Source organism: Tiliqua scincoides, chromosome 7, assembly GCF_035046505.1.
Source record: "Tiliqua scincoides isolate rTilSci1 chromosome 7, rTilSci1.hap2, whole genome shotgun sequence".
Classification (NCBI taxonomy): Eukaryota; Metazoa; Chordata; class Lepidosauria; order Squamata; family Scincidae; genus Tiliqua; species Tiliqua scincoides.
This window is the reverse complement of record NC_089827.1, coordinates 24,582,483-24,594,902: the sequence shown is the minus strand read 5'-3', so window position 1 is coordinate 24,594,902 and position 12,420 is coordinate 24,582,483. Positions and strand designations below refer to the sequence as shown.

Sequence of the window (12,420 nt, the reverse complement as noted above, 5' to 3'; positions counted from 1 at the left end):
GCCCAATCTAGACGTGACATTGAATATCTTGTTAGGGCTTACTTTTACTCTAACATAGTAGCCACATGGGGGGCTTAGAGCCCAAACCTGAGCTTGGCGCTCCGGCTTTCAGCCAGAGCACATTGTTGCAAACGTGCTGTAAGGCATGTCTGCGAGGCTTATTGCTGAGCCAGTGCCCGTGCTAGCCCAGCGCTCGCCAGTGCTGGGCTAGCACCGAGAGGGCACCCATGCACACTTTTGGGGCCCACTGGAGCTTTGGGTATGATATTTTCTGTGGGGAAATGGTGTAAAAGGTTAACACTGCCTACTTCTGCAGTAGAATCAAGCCCCTGTGTAACAGTGATGTCAGAATAAAAACAAGCTCCTAATGAGGCAATGAAGCATTAATATTACATCTAGCTTGGCCCTTACCTTCACTAAGAATGTAATGCAGCTCACCACATTTCACAGTAGCTGGTGCATAACACAGTTGCAAAGAATGTGACTTAAAAATAAACAACACCACAACATAGGTGAAACACTGTAATGAAAGGTTCAAAATTCTGCAGTGACATACCACACACTGACTGCAGTACTTTTGCTTTACTGCAGGGGTGCTCAAACTTTCAACTTTAGGGATCCTGGACCTTTAAAATTGTGTAGGAGAGATAATTTCAGCAGGTGCAGCTTGTCATCTGTGGGATGACAAGTTGCACCTGCTGAAATTATCTCTTCTATACACTTGTTAAAAGTCCAGCATCCTAAAGTTGAAAGTTTGAGCACCCCTGCTTTACTGGATCAGTGCCCGGTCCTTTGCAGTTCTGGGGCATTTTTGAGTGGAGTAGTTAATATTTTTAAATTTATATTCTGCTTTTCTTTATTGGACAATAATGCAAAACAACTCAATACCATTTTAAAATTCCACAACAACAATTAAAACACATGCACAAAACATCATCAGCAAGAATTACCACCAGTTTGCTCAAGAAATGCCTTGACCATTATTCTAAAAGACCCCAGCTCAACTTGACAGGCTTCCTTGGGGGAAGTCCATAAATGTGTTACCATAACAGAGAAGACCATGCTCTGCCTCATCATCAACCTAACCTCAAAAGGAAGAGGTACAATTACAGCCCAGTCCCATCTAACTCCTCACAGCCTCTGCTGCATCCTGCAGGGGAGTTTTGGCCTCCAGAGGCTTCCTCAGGGTAAGGTAACATTTGTTCCCTTGCCTCAGGGAAGGCACCGGAGAGCCTAGTGGGTCAACTCAGACCTGTACCAGCACAATAGCTCACACAAGTCTGAGTTGATCTGAGAAGGCAGATCAGGCCCAGGAAGGCGGTAAGGATTTGTCATGTGCTCCAGGGCCTGATCTGCCTGCCTCCCTGCCTGTCATTGCCCTATTCTGGCCACCACCCTGTTCCACTCCCTACATGGCCTTCTCTCCCCAGGTGGGTGTCCCTCGTCCATTGGAGTATGGACCTGGCTGCTCATGCTTGCAGCAGAAGCCAGGCCTCATGCACTGGTATAGTCGCATTAGTGATGGCCGTAAAGGAGTTTATGCTGGTGAAACATGCACTGTCAGCAGAAACTGTTGTTAGGATTGGGTCATTAGTAAACCTTCACCAGATGCTCCTAAGCCTCAAGGAGGTTCATTTGAGAAAGACGTTCAGGAAGACCTGTTCTGATTTTATGTGATAAAATCTGGGAGTACAACTATTAAGAATGCAGAAAGGTGGTAATGAGTTTGGATGCTTCCCTAAAAAACAATTCCCTGTAAGGAGTGAACTAGGACATTAGGAAGAATGGCTTCAGAAACTCAGCTTACATATTTCTTTTAAGATATTGGGTCCTAAATGTTTTTCTACTGGTCTATTTAAAGCGCCTGTCAAGAAAAGGCATAACTGCACTCGTTCACAAATGAAGTCTAAATCAATTGCAAAATGTCCAACCATAATCTCCTAGGATTTCATGTCTATACAAGCAGTAGCTATTGATTGGAAGAGAGTTGTACACTGAGCACATTGGACTTCACCGCTCTGCGATTAGCTTTAAAATAGATCTAATATTCTTGCAGCCACCCACAGAATTAAATGGGTAGAGTGGAAAAAGAAAGCACTCCCTCCTAAAGCTGCAAAACTATTTCTAGCTTTTCTGCTCAGAAAATGGTTCAGCTTTGAGTGTTGCTTCTTCTGCTAAGAATGGAATGTTGCTGCTCTCAGACTGTGGAACCCTATCTCTCTATTGAGTTTCAAATCTCTTCAGGAGAAGCTGCAGATAAACACTTAGATCAGTGTTTCTCAGTGTGGGTCATGAGCCAATTTCAAGTTGGGCCCCCATTCATTTCAATGTGTATTTTATTTTTAATATACAGTATTTGACGTGATGCTACCATAGCATGTGACTGCATTTGGGGACATGATACAGATTTATACTTTTAACAGGTTACTATGTATATGCTTTTAACGATGATAGTCAATAGGGCAAACTCTAGAATAGGTGTGGATAGGATTGCAGCCCTTTGGATGTTTGGGGAATATTTTCTAAACAGATCAACAACTGCTTGGGAGGGTTAGGAGGGTTCTTCTTTATTTTAAATACATTTTTAAACTTATAATTACTGTAAACTTTTTATTTACTTACTTAATAAATTGATTTGATTTTGTCATAGGGGGATGTTAAAATTATCTTGCTTGATGATGTCACTTCTAGCCATGACATCACTTCCAGGTTAATACCGTATTTTTCGCTCCATAAGACGCACTTTTTCGCCTCAAAAAAGTGGGGGGGGGGAAGTGTGTGCGTCTTATGGAGCGAATACTGCAAAACTGCAGGTGTTCTCAGGGCAGCAGAGCCTCCTTGGCAGGTGCTTCTGCCCCTGACCAGGGTCCTGCCTGCGCTCAATGCAAATGCAAATGCAATGGTAATGCGAATGCAAATTGTAATGCAAATGCTGTCGCTCAATGGTAATGCAAATGTTCAGCACTTAGTGACAATGCACTTGCAGAAAAATACTACAGTACCTCATTCTACCAGTGCAAGGATGATAAAGCAGAAAAGGCTAGCATATAAAATTCCTTTTAAACTAGAGGTAGTAAAATATGCTAAGGAGCATGGAAACAGAGCAGTGGAGAGACATATTTTATTACACTATTTGGTTCAGAATATTTTTTTTCCTGTTTTCCTCCTCTAAAAACTAGGTGCGTCTTATGGTCAGGTGCGTCTTATAGAGCGAAAAATACAGTAACTTCTCATGGGTCCCAACAGACAGTCATTTTTAAAAGTGGGTACTGGTGGTAAAAAGATTGAGAACCACTGCCTGAGATGATTAATCCCTCTCTTCATTCCTATGCTGGGGCAGAAATAGTGCTCTCTTATTATTCTTTATATTTGTGAAATGCATGAGACTTGGGGCTGTGACGATGGCCTCAAGCAGAAGCCAAGGATGCCCATTTGGAAGAAGAGGCACCAAAAACCCTTGCAGGTTCTGTGGGCCTGCAGATTGGCCAGCGGAGGAACTGGGCATGGAATCTGACCGAGAAACCAATCTGGGATGCAGTTAACTGGTTCCACACAAACAGGCCACTGAAATCCCCCAAACTGGGACTCTGAAGAACCACTATGTTCTCCTCTAAAAGTTTTGTGATTGCTTGTCTCTGCTTGCCATGGATGGCTATGAATCCATCTGGAAACCATGGAACAGTGGCAGAGTGCTAGCCTCCATGGCAAAAGTGGCCAAGGACAACTTTTAAAGATATGTGGTCCTATGAGAGAAGGTAGAACATGGGACAGCTGGTACTAACAGAGAGGGAAACAAGGATGCAGCCAAGCTGGGTATCTCAGAGAAGCAAGCTGTGTGTTCTCTGGGATGTGACCTAGGTTCTAAAGATTCCTGTTTCTGTGTTCTTGTCCTGTGTTTCCTGGGTGTCCTCCTGTCTGTCTGGACCTTTTGCTGGAGACCTTCTTGACTATTGGATAAACTGCCCTTATCTACAGCCTCTGGATTCTTTGTTGGGTGAGTTCAGGATGACCTACCCTAAAAATTCTGACTTGCCAGGATAGAATAGCCTGTACAGAGTGAACGTGCTTAAGGCTACAAAGAAGCAAAACTTTACAAGGTAATGCTGACCTAGGCAAGCAGCTAGAGTGATAAGGGCTGGAGGAAAGAACTGAGATTAAAGACTTACTAGGATCAGAGAGGAAGTTAAATCTCCTCCAATGGTAGTTTATCAGGGAAAAGATCTGGAGAGGCTGACAGTAACCTCCCCAGATAACCTCTCTCTGGTAAGCAGAATCAGGGCTTGTACCTTCCACTCAGAGCTCCACCACCCTCTTATCAGCCAAACAGAGCATGAAGGCAGGATTGTCTGGCATTTCTTCCCAACTTCTAAAGCTTCTGAAGGACATGGGTGTATGTATTGTGCTCTGCACAAGCAAGAAATAGAGTGCAGAAAGCTTTACATTTCTGTGACCAAAAATATGTCAAAATAAACTCAGTAACATGGTAGCTGAAATACATTTTTATTTTTTTTATTTAAAGATTAATTTTCTAAGCTCTTTAAATCAGGAGGAGAATCTGAATGTAGAGAAGGTTTTTTTTTTCTAGAGCTGACACCTGTAATTAATATCTTGGCTGCTTTGAAGTATCTTACATGATAAATGTGAAATCTTCAGAAAATATCCTCATTTATTTATATTTATTTTTTCACATTTTTATACCACCCTTTCTCTAAGGAGCTCAGGTTGGTGAACATAGTTCCTTTCCTCGTTTTGTTCTTATAACAACCGGGTGGGGTAGATGAGGATGAGAGAGAGTGACTGGCTCCAGGTCACCCAGGAAGCTTTGGGGATGAGTGGGGATCCTAACTTGGAACGTCCAGGTCTAAGTCCAACTCCCAAACCTGTACACCATCCTGGCTCTTATGCCTGTGAAATTGCAATAAAGCCCTGAGATTGCACTAGAGTGAAAATCTGATGCTGAGAATGGAACTAAACACAACTTCATTTTTAAATCATAGGATGGTTTTCACAAGGCAACCCCTACATCTAAAAAAAAATGTAGAAAGAATTTACACATTGGTTTGCCAGCATCCAATAGCATAGCTAAGGGAGGTTGGGAGGGACAATTGCCACGGATGCCACACCTGGGGGTGTCAGAGGGGTGCCTTTTGGAGGCCTTCTGAGGCAGAGGGAGGCCCTGCATGCCCTTCTCAAGCCTTGGAACGTTTCAGAAGGTCTGCCGGAAACCTTAGAAAGGCACTTCCAGTTTTTGCCTTAAACCAGAAGTGCTTTTATGAGGCCTCCTAAGGTTGGGGGGGGGGGGGGAGTTAAAAAAATTTCTGCCCCCAGGGGCCAGATGGGATAGCTATGCCACTGCTAGCAAACATATACAGTTGGCCCACATCTTGCACATGTCTGACTTGTGTGCATTCAAGTACATGCACTTACGCTCCCCCATAATTTAAAAACAATAATTTAAATAGTGCAGGCAACTCTGCTTGCCAATCCACTGTTTATGTCCTGGTGTGAGCATGAAACTGGAGAATGAAGCCGCTGTTCCTTCAGTTCCTGTGCTTTCTGTTCTTAAAGAGACAATACATATTTGTTGGCTTTATAGGATTTTTGACTATACATGATTCTGGCTTTACACTCCAATCTCAGAACGTAACCCTCATATAAGATGTGATGCAACTATATATCTTTGAAGCAAATACATATGTAAAGCATCTCCATACTATATTTTCAGATATGCAAGTTATGTATAGGAGAACAAATGTGATGTGGGAAGCAGCCTTACGCTACAAATAATATGGAATTATGTGGACTCCTGAACCACCAGCCCAATGATAGATAAGGCAATATCATTAGGATATAACTTCTACCTCTATATTCACACTATATTCTGCCCAAGCAACAAGAATATGTTGCGTTCGGCTTGTGAAGAATAGGAACAGCACTGCTTATTTCTGTGCTTACATTTGCCTTTCTTGATCATGGAGATTTGTATATTCCACTCCCCAATAAGCAGTACCCATTAACACGGAATCCTTCCAAAATTTCATGCTATGGAACAGCCAACAAATAGGGTGGGTTGTAGTCTGTTCAACGCAAATCTTTTCCTAGCAAATATGAGATAGCTTTACTCAGCAAAGGATCAAGGCTGTTGTGAAAATGCAGGAAATTTTGATATTTATTTTGATATTTAGTTGAAGGCAGTACAGTGGAACATCTGGGTGTATCAAGCCTACTAATAGTAGGCCCACTGAAATGAGTCAAGGCACTTTCTGATGATGATCAAAATGCAATGGGCCATCTTTGATAATAAAACTAGTTTTCAACTGCAAGGTTGGGTTGTTTCTGTTCTGGTCAGAAAATTGAATGGGATACAGGGTGTCACCCTTCCATGCCCAGGGTGTGAAATAACTTTAAACAGCAAGTAGGCCAATTGTGCATGTGAGCTTCTCCTGGTGCGAGATTCCCTGTTGCTTCAAAAGAAAACAAAAACCTGCCTTTTCTGCATTTTGGTAGATTCTTTGAATGTGGACAGGGACAAGATACAACCCCATAAAGATCACAATAAGTTTATAATGTGGTAAAGGGGCATTTTAAACAATATAACCATTGCACATGATAAGAAGAGGAAGCAGATCTATTTTGTAAGAGAGTGCCATTTTGTATAGCTTTAAGAAGAAATCCAGAAACCTAGGGTAATTCTACTTTTACCCAGTGCACATGTTTTAATTAAAAAGCTGGCTTTTCAACATTTTTGTGCTTAACCAGCATGCATCCCGTAATTACACACAGGCAGATGTGGATTAGCTGACAAGGCTATTTACATTTCTATTGTATTCTGCATACAGTGGTGGTAAGATCTATTTAAATGAAAGCGTTTAACTTTTTTCTCTTTTGGGGGGGGAAGGAAAGGAAGAATAAAATAAATTATGAGAATGTAAAGACTTTGATTATTTGCTGATGTTGAAAACATGAAACAGCTCCGATTAAAAAACTGCAAGGGAAGCACAAAGCGAGAATGCATAAAATGAATGCTGAGTGCAAGGAGCAAGCAGGTTCCCCCTCCTGTGCTAGATATGATGTGACAAACTTATGAAAGAGAGAAGCTCCTGCTTTGCTCAAATGCAAGCTATTATAAACAAAAGCAATGAGTCTTTTTTGAGTGGAGACCACATACAATAAGGATAAACATGCTTACAGTGGAAGGTTACTCATTCAGTGGGTAAAAAATGGCTTTGCAACTTCTTGGCTGTGCATCTGGAAACCTTTTATCACTGCAAAAACCTGGAGCCAATGACCTGTATGACATCAGTGGATTTGAAGAGCATGGCAAAAGACGTCTTCCACGCTGCTATACGGGAGCATTTTGAAATAGATTATTGCATGCGGAAAAATCCTTGCATGCATGCGCCTGCATAGACGCACAGGCAACTGGAGGGTCTATAATGCAAAGAGGTCAAAATTTATAACTCGTTTGCTGTTGAGGATGCTGTATTTTATTCCTCCACATGAAGTGTCACATTTATCTAAGTAATGGCTCTGAGAAGCGGGGAAGGAGCTCAGCTCCCCTCCCAGCAGCCTAAAGGCTTAGTTGTATGACAGAGCATGAGGTAACTACAAAGCAACCACTGTAACTGCACAGGAAGCCTGGCAAGGAGCCATGTGGCATGAAAATCTCTGCCTGCCTTCCCTGCTGCGCCACGCTGTGACCCTAGATTCCTCTCAAAAATGGCTCAGTAGGACAAAAACAAGAAGTAGGAATTAGCAAATGGATGTTTTTCCTCTTAAAAAAACCACAGGAAGAGGTGAAATCACACTGCTTCAAAATACATATACCTTAAACTGAAATAGTGACTGCAGTTTTGGCAAAGATTTACATTTCTCATTAGCTGAACACAAAGCCGAATGGATTTCAACAGTTCTGTGATGAATTCATTGTTATAAAGCTAGTGAGGCTTAAAATGTATCATCTTGACAAGTGAATGGAATATGCATTCAAACGTCTTTGAGTGCAGAATGAGATGCTTCGGTCTGTCTAAGAAGCAAGTTCCTATCAAAAAACTAGGTACAGTTGCAGCTGTGGCCATGTAAGTACAGATTAGGAAGCCCAACCAAATCATAGTTTTTCCCCATTTCACATTGTTTAGTGAGTGAAATGGCTTTTCCTCAGTCTTCACTCAGTCTCCAGCTTCTAGAGACAGCTGGGTAGCCTCTGTTGGAAACAGAATGCTGGATTAGATGGACTCTGGCCTCATCTGGCAGTGCAAATTTTATGTTCTGATGAGATGAGAATGTGCTCAGAGACAGTACCAGCTTGTTACAAGGTAGCAAAGCTTGAATGAAGAACTCCAAGCATTCCTAGACATAACACACAATAACTAGAGGTGCTTGAAAATGGCATAATTTACTTTACTCAGAAGTAAATGCACTGTGTTCAGTAAGACTGAGGGCCCAATCCTAACCTCTCTTAGCACTGGCACTGAGCTCTGCGTGTCACAAATGTGCCATAAGGGGGCATGGCACTGCCATGGGGTCACCGGCTATGGGCCTCAGCACTGCATGGACAGATGGCTGGTGCTCCTCCAGTACCAGCGGGAGTAAGTCTTTTCAGGGTGAAGGGACGTGGGGAGAGGGCTGAACAGGGTTTAAGGAGGGTGGAGGGAGTGGAAAAACAGGCTCAGGAGGAGAACGGAGACGGCAGCAAGCTCTGCCACCAAATCCTAACCTCGAGTCCAGGCAGTTCGACACAGGCCTCCTCGAGTCTGTGTCCGCTCAAAAGCAGGTGCAGATTTGAGGAGACCCATTGGTGCCATGACTATTAACCAGGGGCAAATGCTCTCTTACTCCGATGAGACTCCCAGCAGTAGCCTGGCACCTGTAGATCCAGTGGTAGCCATTTCTGGTGCTGGAGCCCTACGTGCTACTGGGTTTAGGATTGGGTTGTTAGGATGTAATCCTATCTTACTGTTAACAAACATGTCTAATAACAACCACCAAAGAGCACAGTTTTGTTACTTGAGGCTTTTTAGAATTTCTAGTCATGAATTAGATTTTGGAAGAAAAGTAGTTAGGACTTTTTGGACACTTTTTACATTCTTTATTGCTATCTATGAGGTGTGAAGTTTCTGAATTGGTTGCCATCAAATTGGGACAATGGGAGAAGAGTTTTGACAGTGGTACTGGTGAAATCTTAATTAATGTCAACTTTCATTTCAGGAAAGGTGTGGATAGTTAAGCAGCTGAAAATGAGGAGCAGTAATTTTCATCTTTCTGACTGCAAACATGTTCGCTTCATGGATTTCAGAAGACTGCTCAAAACGCATAGTGAGGAACAAATTAAATCGGCTAAGTCAGGTGCATATGTTCTCAGGCAGCAGCAAAACATGTTAAAGATTAAAAGCTGCCTCCACAAAAAAAGGAAATAAATTGCCTGTGTGAACATTTCCTCACACACTTCTCAACTAAGGAACAGAAGACTGCCTAATCCAAATCCAAAAATATTCAAAGTGTTCATGTCTCTAATGGCAAATGAATGAAATGGAGTTAAAATGTGACTGAAATGCAGATATACACAAAAATATATATGCAACATTAAGGTTCATACTGCACCGCACTGCAACCCAGAAACAGCATGACAATGAAATCTTACAAACACTTATGTTGCAGTCCTCTTTTTCCAATGGAAGAAAGCCAAAGCCTTCCCAACGGCTTCATCAGTTCTCCTGCTGCGCTCCAGAGCATGTAAGACAGTGGGAGAAGGGCAGAATGGGGTGGGGATGGAGACATGATGGGGCAGGGAGCTTGCACCGAAAGGTGGATCCTATCCCCTATTTTTGCTGCCTGCCCACCCTCTATCCCTCCTTGACTTGCACTAGTGAAATTGCTACCCTAAGTCTAAGGAGACCCATTGTGAGTCAGGAAGCTTACGCAGGGGTAAGGGGATTTAAATCCCCTTACCCCTTTCCCTTACCCTTTAAGTCCCTTACCCTTTAAATTCCTTACCCTTTCCCTGCTTAAGATTTCTGATCTGCCTCCCCTGATGGATACAGCACACCTGTTTTGGGTACAGCTGAAGTAATGGGAGGAAAGGATAGGATGAGACTCATAGTCCCATTTTAACTGATGGGAAAAGTTAGTCTTTTCTCATTGATTTCAATGGGATTTTATCAGGATTCACTTTCTTAGGCTATAACCCAATATAAATATGGCATTTTATGAGAATAGTTAACAAACTATATTTATATGGCATCCTTCTAAGATTTAAGGGATATAAGAAATATATGTCAGTGAAAAAGATGGCATATACTTTTACACTTCTTACTCTTTCGGAAATGTATGCTCCTTACGCTCAGAGGGAACTGCTTGCTCTTCATAAAGTAAAAATGCAACATATTTATACTGAAGTCTGGAACATAAAGAATCTTCTCCACTTTCCCATTCATCCACCCTCTTCTCTCTAGAATATTTATTTTCAAGATCTTGAGAAATTGTACTCATTCCCTTGGAGAGTATTCCCTGATCTGAGAAGTTATCTTCTCAATATCACCTCATTTCTATGAGGATTCCTGAAACTTCGTTGTGTACAAGAATGTTGATTTTCATCCAAGTACGAGATCTGTGTTTTCCCTCTAGAACCGTCTCCTCAAACCCTCATATTTTTGAATTTTATGTAATTGGATATTTGTCTATTATATTCTTAGGTGTTCTTGATCTACAAATTTATAATATAATTTCATTTAATTTTTTCTTTTATCGGGGGTCCAATCCAACATTCCAGCACCAATGCAGCCATGCAAACCAGGTCTGCACTGCATTCTGCAGTGCGGGGGCAATCCCAGAGGCCTCTTTAAAGTAAGGGATTGTTTGTTCCCTTACCTCAGGGATGCACTGTGGCTGCATGAGTGCTGGAAATTGGATAAGAATGCATCCTGTATCACTTTCATTTCTGACACTGAATTTCTTTACTATTTTCTTTTTTGGTGAGCCTTAGGCACAGGTAGAATTCTTACATTTTAAACTTACAGGCTTAATTATTAACTTATTCATAGTTTTGCTTTGATTAAAATGGTAGCATTCAGAAATGTTAAATAACATTAATTCATAATTAATATCTGTGGCAAATATTTATAGAATGTTTCAGATGAAATGAAAGCAAAAGTGCCGGCCTTTATTTTCAAGGTGGCATTTTTTCCTAGGACAACAACAATGCTCCACTATTTGAGCAAATGGGTTCCACAGAATGAAAAAAACTGCCTGTGACAAACTGCTGTAATAAAGCAGAAGGCAAATATAATGAACTCAGGGATAAAGTTGCATTTGATCAATACTGGTAGCTTCAAGGGTGGCTTATTGTTGATATGATGAGCTCAACAAATAAATGCACTGCATACACAGCAATCTGAAGAATTATGACCCCAAGCACACACTGTACACCCAAGTCATCATGGCTGCCATTGACAAATATATAACACTCTCATCAGAAGCAAGTTGAGGACTAGGATTGTGCTGGAGCACAAGTGATGCAGAATTTCAGAAAAACAAATGTATCTGGAAGACGCAATGCAGGAACTAGACCTACAACTTGCTCTAGTTGTTGTATAGTTCCAAATTAAAACGTTTCACAATATTTGTGCCACTACAGAGAAGGACCTATCCCTTGTCACAGCCATCTTGGCATCTGTCGGGTGTAACCCTTGAAGGACGCACTGTTCCCTTGAAGCCACATGGCCATGCAACGCAAACTTCATCAAAGCCCTGGCATTCCTGGAAGGGGGGGGGGAGTCAAAATGCTAAGTTTCTTTTGGACACCAGGATGCCCCTGTAAAGTGGCCTCTCCCCCTTGGCTTCTGAGATAGTTAGAGAAGCCTGTGCTTTGCTTTTGCAGCTACAACTGGCTCAGAAGCCAAGGGGAAGGGGCAGCTTTACACGGGCGTCCCAGCACCTAAAGAAACTTAGTGTTTTGCTCCCTCCAGGAATGCCACTGAGACCAAGCTCTGCGCAGCTTGGAGCTTAGCATTCTCGGAAATCCAGTGATGATGTTTGACATCACTGCCATGCATCCAGAAATGCCATGGGGCCGCGGCACCAATGGTGAACGAGTTTGCACAGCAGTGTAACCCACTTAGCAAGAATATTCTTGCTAAAAGTCAAATTGCTGAGCTTCTGAGACCATAAGGGCTGCTACGTTCTTCTCTCATTGTAGTTTCTCTATAGTCTTCAAGTGCAGCCCCACATCAAATGCGTTACAGTAGTCAAGCCTTGATGTCATCAAGGTATGAACCATAAGCGGTCAGGTTCTGACCAACTCAAATACAGACATAGCTTGTGCACCAGTCTTAGCTTGGCAGAGGTCCCCTTAGTCACTGCCACCACCTGGCAATCCTACAGCAGTGGGGAATCCAGAAAAATCCCCAAGTTGCACACCTGCTC

At 42.3% G+C, this 12,420-nt stretch overlaps 1 protein-coding gene across 1 annotated transcript in view; it reads right to left on the bottom strand.

Annotated features, from left to right (window-relative positions):
• The window catches only part of MAGI2 (membrane associated guanylate kinase, WW and PDZ domain containing 2), a 747,493-nt gene that overhangs the window by 134,729 nt on the left and 600,344 nt on the right, over window positions 1–12,420 (bottom strand). The window lies entirely within an intron of this gene.